The sequence below is a fragment of the Apium graveolens genome, chromosome 4 (assembly GCF_009905375.1).
Source record: "Apium graveolens cultivar Ventura chromosome 4, ASM990537v1, whole genome shotgun sequence".
Classification (NCBI taxonomy): domain Eukaryota; kingdom Viridiplantae; phylum Streptophyta; class Magnoliopsida; order Apiales; family Apiaceae; genus Apium; species Apium graveolens.
The window spans coordinates 300,903,503-300,914,332 of NC_133650.1; positions in this window are offsets into that span (position 1 = coordinate 300,903,503).

Here is a 10,830-nt window from a genome sequence, read left to right on the forward strand (position 1 = left end):
TGGACTAAGGAATGGAACTCAGTTTCATGTGTTCCAAATGCTTTATATCTTGCTGAGCACTTGACTAAAGTTGATGAAATGTTACATTCTGATGATTTTAAAACCCAGCTTAGAGTCACTGCATTGAGTACTAAACATCTACAAGGTCTTCATTCCAACACTCATGCAGAGCTACACAAGATTCAGGAGAACTTTATCAAACAGGAACAAGTTTGGAAAATTGATAAGAAAAAGTTCTTCCAACCTACCATTGACAGGGTTGCTTATATTGAGAAAACTCAAGAGAAGCAACAACCTCAGATTGATCAAATTCTGACAAATCAAGCTTCTCAGCAATCGCAACTTACTGAAATCCAGACCTCAGTGGAACTACTTATCTTTCTTTTATTACCTGCTGATGCCAAAAAGGGGGAGAAGGTAATTAAGTCCAAATGCAAAACCAACAAGACACTGCAAGGAAAGGATGATGGAAAAGATGACCAAGGAAACTCTGGAATGGGTAGTGGTCATAGTCAAGGTAGAACGTTTACATCAAGACAAGCTAGTCACAGAACAAGTTCTGATACTGGGAAAAGAATAAGTTCTGCTGCTGGTAAAATGATAAGTTCTGATGAACTTCTAGATCTTGATGAGGAAATGTCAAGACAGTTATTTCTTCAAGAAAACCCAGGGATGGACTTGGAAAGTTTAAAGGAAGAAGAAGCCAGACTTAAATCAGAGAAAGTCACATCTAAATCTGAAGCTTCTGGTAAAAAGTTACTTCCAAAACCTAAAGGCATTGTGATCAAAGAAAGGATACATACTGAAGAAACTTTGGCTAGATCACAACCACAGATAGATCCAAGATCCAAGGGTAAAGAAAAGGTTGGTGAACCTATCAAGCCTTATGTACCTCCTGAGGAAGAAGAAATTACTGATGGAAAAGATGATCTTGCTCTGACTTCAAGAAAAGTTCTTAAAACAACCTCTGACATGGCTCAAGTTGTTCAGAGTCAAGAAATTGTAAGTTCTGATATTCAGAAGAAGCAAGTAACCTCTGACAGTGCTCAAGTTAACTTGATATCAGAAAATAGATCTAAAACACTCCTACCAGGATTCACTAAAGCAAAACAGACTCAATCTTTGAAGACTACTCCGAGTGGTTTTGAAGCAAGAGTAGTTACTGGAAAGGAAGCTAGAGATAAAACTGGATTGGGAAGTGTTGATGAAAGAAGAGTACACAACACTACCGATCATCCAACTTCCTTGAGTGAACCAGGTATTGGAGCAACTCCTGAGAGATTGAATCAACTGGAATCTGTACAGATGGTTTACCATACCTACTTGAAAGAATACATCATGTTGTATTTCATGACAGATGGTAGGGTTTATCATATAAGACAAAATGCCATTCCTTTGAAGTATTTTGAAGAATTGGAGCATGTACTTTTCTTACTTCAAGTGGATGACAGAATAACAGAGACTGCTGCAAACTACTTAAAAGAACAGATTCAGAGACAGAAAATGCTTTATTCTGTTAAGTCTGACAGCAGATATGTTCCAAAGTACAGAGATCACAATGGTGATATTGTTGATATGAAGCCTAATACTGCACAGATCAGAACGTATCTTGGTATTAAGGGACTTGAATTCAATCTTGAATCTGACAAAGCTTATGTTATAAGACTAGATTAGGAGTTAAGGAAAGCAAAGATTAATGATCTCAGAGCTGCAATTTTTCAAACTGGTGAAGATACTGCAGAGCTTAAAGGTGTTAAAAGGAGAATGATTGATGAACTAAGATATGCTGAGAAATGTTTGTTGAAGAACTATCTCAGAACAACTCCTGACATCAGAGAGATCAGAAGATGATGAAGCCAAGTCGAAGATCTACAACTGCTTAAATTCTGATATTTATACAGATTGAAGTTGTTATCAGAAGTTGAAATTGGTAAAACTTTAAGGACTGTAAGTTGTAGTTATCTAGTCTATTTCTCATGCATTTGTACTTAATGTTTTTGACATCATCAAATATCTGTTTAACTTGTATATTTTGTTAATTTACAAGTTGGGGGAGATTGTTATATATATTTGATAATGTCATGGCTAATATGTTTTATGTTTAGCTTTCAGATCTTGTGTGAACAGGATAGATCAGTACTTAACTGATGATCAGTACTTATATTGGAAGTCAGGACTTAAGGATATCAGTACTTGTATTATCAGGAGATAATCATCAGAAGATAGAAATCAGAACTTAAGTGCTGAAGGACAATCAGATAAGGACAATAGCTGATTAAAGGAAAGAAGATCGAGATAAACATAAGAAGAGATATGCATGAAGAAGGAATTCCGTGAAGAATGGAATACTTGGAATAGAAGATATCTGATTGATATATTTTAGGAAGCAGAATTATATTCCATATCAATTAGCGATTATCTTGTAACTGTATAGTATAAAAACACAGGCATAGGGTTTACACTATAAGTGTTATCATTATCGAAGTTATTATTCTATATAACCCTAGCAGCTCTCATGATATTTGTTCATCACTGAGAGGTAACAGTTCCATATTGTAACAGAGTTTATTGTTTCAATAAAGTTTGTTTTCTGTTACTTAAGTTCTTTAAGTTCGATTTGAGTGTACTATACACTGTATTCACCCCCTCTACAGTGTGTGTGTGACCTAACAGTTAAAGCTGACTACGAGACCGAGTATAAGGAAAGGAGATTGATATTTAATTCCGCCTTGGAAAATCATGCTTCTTCTATTTACACAAAAGAAATGTTTAGGCAATTTCAAAATGAGCTTAGAAAAAGCACATCTTATGTGGTAAATAGTTGCAAAGATGGTTCCAATTACATTTGGAAGTTGTATTTAGTTGAGAAGTATAATGTGCCGGAGAATCTTAGAAGAAGGTATCGGGTAATGATTTCTTTGGAAGGAAATATTGATTGTGAATGTAAAAAATTTGAACATTCCGGGATGCTTTGCAAACATATCCTACGCTATCTTGACAAGAAACAAAAAATTATGATACCAACAATTTTTATCAAATCAAGATTGTAACACCCCCAAATCCGGGGTCGGGGATTCGGGTTGTCACGAGTTCCATTTCCCTAATCAATACTTAATCTTAACAGTCAACCAACTACTGAGTACTGTGACCCCACAATATACACACACACACACACCACAAGTTATAGTCCCAGAGATGAATACCAAAAATAACACAAGTCATTTTATTCCACAATTATACACCGTTACACCTTAAAAGGGTTTCTGAATAAATTTACATTTCTTTGCCATTATTACAATTCATATAGATACATAAGTCTGGTACATCAAAAGTTGAAAGTCTAGCCTATTGGTAATTTCTACCTCAGCTATAGCGGCATCAACGCTTCCAAAAAAATGCGGAACGTTTCCTAACCGCTTGCGAATTGGAAGCTTGGTCCTGTTCATCTTTTCTATCTGTTGTTGTGTGATGAAAGAAGAAAGCAAGGGTGAGCAACAAGCCCACCGAAATAATATATATAATAATTAACAATATATGAGCATTCTCATAGTACTCATGAAAGTCTTTGTCAAGAAGAAATGAACCAAGCTGATATCTTAACGCGACCAAGTCGCAAAATATTCAGTATATATATACATATATACTTTTCACAATCTTTGAAATCCTCTGACATGTATAATGTACACAGAGTTCCAGTTTATAACTGTATAAAAATATCATTGCAAGGTGATCTCATATATCTAACCTTGTCTCAACATTTTTCTGAAAATCTTTGACATGCACAAGATAATCATTTACTAGATATAAGTTTAAAAGATGAAGTTACAAAATACTCCAATATACTTATATCTTTTCCGAATACTACTTGAACTACCACCGTTCAATGTATAAATAGTTCATCCCATAGATTAAGCTAAAAGACAAAACTTGTATAAAATCAATCTTTAAAATATCATCAAAATAAAATGAAGTTACGAGATACTTCATTTGATGCAAACATCATTTTGAAAACTCGACCCTGCCAACACTCAACAATCGCCCAACCGTAGCCTTTCTATCGAAGTGCTCTGGGTAGTGTTGCAGAAATATCCAATTGGATGATGAACTCATTACGGGAGTTTGCCGCGCCAGGAAGACCACTTACGATGATCAGTCGTAGTAGTGCAACCCCACCATTTTCTACATGTAGAGGAGAACCTGTCGGATTTACTTGTCAACCGAACACTGGACTCCTAAGGAATGGACCGTCTTAACGAAACTTCCAGGCCATTTGGGCCAATATAATAAGGCTGGGCCGGCGCCACTCGACCACTTACGCCACTCCTAGTTCAGATGAAATTCATGACTCTGAAACGTAAAGCTTGTCCCCCCTTTCCCCAAGTAGAAACTTGTTGATACGGCTCCACCAAGAAGTCGTATCTAGTTGGAAAGGAAAACTCACCGATATTTCCCAGGCGGTGCCTGTTAATGGATTAACTTGTTCCAAGAATTTTACTTCCCGAGTGTTGGGTAAGTAATCAAAAACTCTTCTATTAAAACAACAACCTTGTTGCGAATATAAAATATACCACAAAGCCGGATCCCTCAGTTTTTGAGCGAGTATTTAAATCCCCTTCGAAAGGAAGATCTTAAATATAAAAAAAATGAGTTTTGGGATCCGCCCTAACCTTTAAAAATCATTTTGAAGACTCGAAAACATTTTTAAGAATGTTTGGAGTAATGCTGATTTAATAAAATAAATCTGTCACAATATATTAGAGAATATCTGAATATTATTATTTAAATAATATTTCCATAAGGATAATCCTTAAAAAAATAATCGAAGTAGAAGTTTTAAAACTCATACTTGAAATGAATAATAAATAACCAAAGATATACTTATACGAAAGTACGATCTTTATTTGAATAATCGAAAATAAGTTTGATTATCGAAACATTATTCTGTAATAAAATAAAGAATATTATTTAATAAATAAGCGGAGTCATAAGTCCTCAAATGAATATTCAAAATAATATTCATTAAATAAAATAAACGGAGTCTTAAGTCCTCGAATGAATATTCAAAATAATATTCATTAAATAAACTAAACGGAGTCATAAGTCCTCGAATGAATATTCAAAATAATATTCAGTAAATAAAATAAAGTTATCGAATAAACCTTATTTGATTAATAGTTTTGAAAACTATATATATATATATATAAATATATATATATAATATACTCGGGAACATCGACTCCCGGATTAGAAAATGTTCATCTTTGGGTCCCCTATACTAAGGGTATACGCAACTACTGCTTATCTCTAGCATAGGTATTATGCAGTTTATAAGCATTTGAATCAACAATTAGATAGCAAGATTATGAAACAGACATGCATATATACCATATCAGCATGCTCCAATATATCGCAAGATTTGCTAATAACAATCATGCACTTATCACAAGATAATGCATATACATATATTTACATCACAACAACAGTATAACGGGTAGAAAACTTGCCTGAGCGACTGGGGTTGGTAAAAGTCCTGGGATGAGTCTGGTAACCTATAAACCACATATAAGTTGGAATTAAACCAAAGTCGCTCAAGAATCTATACTTTAACCAATTAGACTCTAACGCTCGCTTTGCGCTTAATGATTCTCTTAAGTCGCTCGGCTCCACCATTTTTAATAAATTAACCATTAAGAGTTTTAAGGCAATTATTTCGCGAGTGCCTTACCAACTGCCTAATACACTTTACATAAATGTTTCATACTCCAATTAGTCATTTATGGTCTTTAACCAATGTTTCAAAGTAAGGCGAGGGGTAATGGTTCGTTCGCGAAACGCCGTTACTTAAAACGGTCGTTTCTCCTAAACCGTACATCGGATTCAAACGAACCACATATCAAAACGAAGCTCGTAACATGAACTATCTAATCATGGCAGTGGTAGAAACCTAACAGTGAGTTCTCGGGTCCTGATATTAAGAACAAAACAGTCTAAAGTAAATCGGACATTACGACAGCTATGTTTACGCGATTACCAATTTTTATCCTACTTCAAATCAACCACCAATCAACCACAATTCAACCATACAACCAAACGCCATACCTACAATGTTACAACAGCCCCAACAACTCAATATTTCCAATTTACACTACTTCCCAATCATGAACTAAAAGCTTACATAAGTTCTTTAACTAATCAACAAGATTTACAACTCCAAACACATCACAAAACCAACACATCTCTAAATTTACAATAATCAAGCTTCTCATGAACCATTCCAAACACAAAAACTCTAAATATACAAAAGTAGGGCTAGGGTATGAGATTATACCTTCCTTGGTGAGTAAAAGTAACTAAGGAGCTTGGAATCACCCTTGAAAGTCCTTACCAAAGCTTAATCTAAACAAAAACTCAAGAACAAAATTTTAAGTTCTTGAAAAACACTATTCACCCTCTTCTTCCATGAATTTTAGGAAGAGATTGTGAAGGAATTTGAAGCTTAAACTTATAGGATAGCTGTAACTAATCATAAGGAACCTTGGATAATTACCTTACAATTTAACAATGGTTGGATCTTGGATTTTGAAATTTTCCTCTTTGAAAAAGAAGAAAAGCCGAGAGATTTGTTTCTTGAAATGAAGTCAAGATGTGTTTTTGTGTTTTTGATTTGTTTTGCTTGGTTGCTAGGTTTTTGTTTTGCTTAATTACCCTTTTAACCATGTAAAATTGCGTGGTTAATAATCAACCACACTTCCTTCCTTTTTGGTCATGCTTAGGTCATCAATCTTATGTCATCTTCCCATGCTTGTCCTCTTCTTATTGGTTTGATGACATCATCCTCACTAACCTCTTTGATTAGCTTTTAATTACTTGGCTAATGACCGTTGATCTGTTATACGGTTCGCTTAACTTTCGTTCTTGTTTATCGTTTGAGGGATCATACCCGGGATCTCATTACTTGGGTTCCCTTAACCTTTCTCAATACATTATATTCCTTTTATGATCCTCTCTTATAATCCCTGAATTTAAATCCTTTTTATCCTGTTCCGTTATACTCAATTCTTTCGGTATCTGGTGGATTTTCGGGAAAAATCAAAGTGTTCGAATTTGGATTCTGACGATCTTTACATACACTTATATCCCATATAAAGTACTAATAAGATCTCATAATAACAATAGAAGAACCCCTACATAGTGTGGCATGAAAAGTTTTCTTATTCAGCATAATCAGCAAAAACACTATTCATAAGGGTTACAAAAAGGTTCAAAATTTTGGGGCTATTACAGTCTCCCCTCCTTAAAAGGATTCCGTCCCGGAATCAAAATAGAAAAAAAATAGGGATACTCTCTTAGCATTGCACTTTCTAACTCTCAAGTCAATCTTCCCACATTGTGGTTCTACCATCAAACTCTGACTAGTTTGATAGCCCTTCTCCCAAGCACTTGTCCCTTTTCAATCTATAACCCTTCCTAGTTGCTCTATATAAGTTACATTTGGTTACATGTCTATGCGCTCATATGCCCCTATTTGTCTGGCATCCGAATTATACTTCCTTAACATTGATACGTGGAATACGTTATGAATTTGCTACAGGTTCGGGGGTAGGGCTAGCTCGTATGCTAACTTCCCAATACATCTTAATATTTCCAAGGGTCCAACAAATTGTAGACTTACCTTTCCTTTCTTTCCGAACCTCATCAATCCTTTCCAAGGGATACCTTTAACATCACTAGGTCCCCTATTTCATAATACTCTTTGTCCTTTCGAGTCAAATCAGCATACTTCGTGTTCCCATCTTAGGCTACTACCAGCCGTCCTCTGATTAAATCTATTATATCCTTGGTCCTTTGGACCACTGCTGGTCTGAGCATCTTGCGCTCTGCAATCTTCATCCTAACATAAGGGAGATCGACATTGTCTTCCCTCAAGGATCTCATAAGGCGATACCTCGATACTGACACACGATCGATTATCGTGAGAAAACTTAATCCGCGTTAAGTGATCATTCCAAATTCTTTCAAGTCTATTGCACAGAATTTCATCATAGCTTCTAGCACTATAGCTTTTGCTTCTCAATACCCATTCTTTTCCAGTTCGTAATCATTACTATCTTCCATACATGATACTATTCTAGATATACCTTTACTCGCTAGAGTTTTATAACCTCTTAATAATCGCGTCAACCTTAGTATCACGGACGCGTTAGAATCGGAATACCACCTTACTTGGTACCACTTCATCTCTAGCTGCCTCCATCTTCGAAAGCTTGATCCATCATATAGAAGTAAAGGAATTTGTTGAGAGATCACTATGATCACGAACACTTGTTCTATTGCATAGTTAGTACAGAAGGTGGTCAGCCTTTAGTACTTGACAAGCAATTAAACAACATGTGGTATCCTACTAGGCTTCTATCACACAGATAGATAGTCATTCAGCAATACCTCCCCTTCTGGAAGGGTTGTTCTTCTCAGCTTATATGAAATGAAAAGGAGAGAAAAGAACGAATTAAAGAGAATTGTATATATATAAAATATACTGCCACAAAATATCTGGCTTGGAATCTACCTCTGAACTATAGAGGTTTATCATAGGAGAACAAAACATATACGTATATATATCAACATCAGGTATTATAACATCGTATTTCACATGCCTAAATATTTTTGATATTCTGTCCATCATTCTATGGACCCATGCTCTTGCTCGAGCTTATACACAATCACCTTTGAAACTCCCTCGACATCGAAAATCGAATCTGGGATTTTATTCTAGACATCATCGTTACTAGAATTCTATGCTTGCACCGCAACCTTCCTCATATAGTAATACGACTCTCTTTTCATAAGAGGGAATAAATATTCAATAGGTAGATACTCTACTTAATTAGTCTATCAATGATAACTTATACATCACCACAACCCGATTAGTGGTACTCAATCTCAACATTCATTACCATACAACTCTCGCGGTTGTAATCGGCTCATTATTCAAAGAGTTGTTGATGCATTACTATAGTCCACCACGGACCTACGGTAGTCATTCGTTTTCCTTGGAATCTTAATAGCTAACCATACGGAGTCCATACCTGTCGTATCGAATTCTTCTAAGGAGTTAACATAATCCCCATTCATAATTCATGAAGAACATTCCAGATCCTGACGTACTTTCATGACATCAAGCAGATAAAATTGCAGAAGAGTTTCAATCAAAGCAATGATAGCAGGTTAATACCATTCTTAATCATATGCCTTCAATAGAAGACTTAACTCAAAGGTTCGTTTAGTCCTTTTTGAAACATGGTCCTGGATTATTCTCAAGATAGGACCTTCTAAGATAGATAGCCTGCTCATGGCGATTACAAGAATTAAACCTTTACCAACTACTATTACGGTTGGGTATTGCACAGTCATCAGAAGGAATGTCAATCTTCCAAACCATAATACAACCTTTACGGCTTCAACCATCATCACTGTATTCCTCTGGCATGAGCGCCTATAATTGCTCTCTTACACTTAAAGTGTCAGCCACCTCTTTGGCCTTTCCTGATAGTAAAATTTCTTTACAATCAATGTCGTTTGAACGATCTCCAACTAAATTTTCTACCTCATTTCCAATCACTGCTTGTGTGAAGATGTTTTTTCCTTAAAATCTGATGAGTAAAAAAAAATACCACCATTTTTCCATAAGTTATTGCCTCAGTCTTTAGAGGTTAATCATTGTCACGACTGACTCTCGATCATCCTTAGGACGTCTCTTATCTTGGGTCCTAATTGCCCTGAACAATTTCGACCTTTACTGGTTCGATCCATACTTTCTCGTGGTTTAACACGTGCCCCACTTGGCATTATTATAATTACGTCACATTTCCTTTATCAAAATTTCTATTCTTGAGAACTTTGAATATTACCTTTCTCCTTGTAAAACCTATAAGGTTATCCTTAAATCCTTCATCATGTACACCCTAGGTACAGGGCATATCAAAATACCATTTACTAATACTAGAACCATTGTCTATGTACTTCTGAAAAATTTCTTTACTGATCTTTAAAGGTTGTTTCTACCTTGATCCTTTCCAATTCATACTGTCAAAACTCATGTTGTCCCTATTAAGGGTGGAATGCCAACCTTTATGCATTCCCCTAGGATTCATCTCAAGTTATCGAAGTTATATCCTTAATTCCACCTTTAAAAAGGTACTTGCATCCTTCCATGGATAAATCAAGTCATATATCCCTGATAGATTATCTTATTCATCATTCCCACCTCTATAGTCTATACCTAATTTCATAATAGCATCCTTATTCAAATTGAGGTCAATCCATATGGCCTCCAAAAGATAACAATGGTTATCCGCTTTTCTTTCCTGATTTGGTAATGATAACATGGATGTTCTGGAAGATATTGGTCGTGTTCAACGTGAACATCTTCTTAATAAATCCTCATTTTCTTTTGTTGTTTATCTCAACAGTCATCTCAATGTTGGGATGTCTTTCATACATGGCGTCTCCCTTTCTGGGTATCATGCCACCGGTCTTACACTTCACATTCTTGAAGGTCACTTCCTTCATCCAAGTTTCCTAATTTCCTACTTTCTTGTCTCCTCAGTCTACCCGCGTCTCATTATTTATCCTTCGAACTATCTCAAGGTTTCCTCGAATTCTCCCAACTTAAAGGGGATACAATATGTACATCTCTTATGCCTTCAACCATCAACTCTAACTCATAGTGAATCATCCTCATCCTAACGATCACATACTTTTCTATTTCTATTACAATGATTCTTTAGGGTTTCCTCATACCCAACTCCCTTATCATTCCTCAAACTCTAT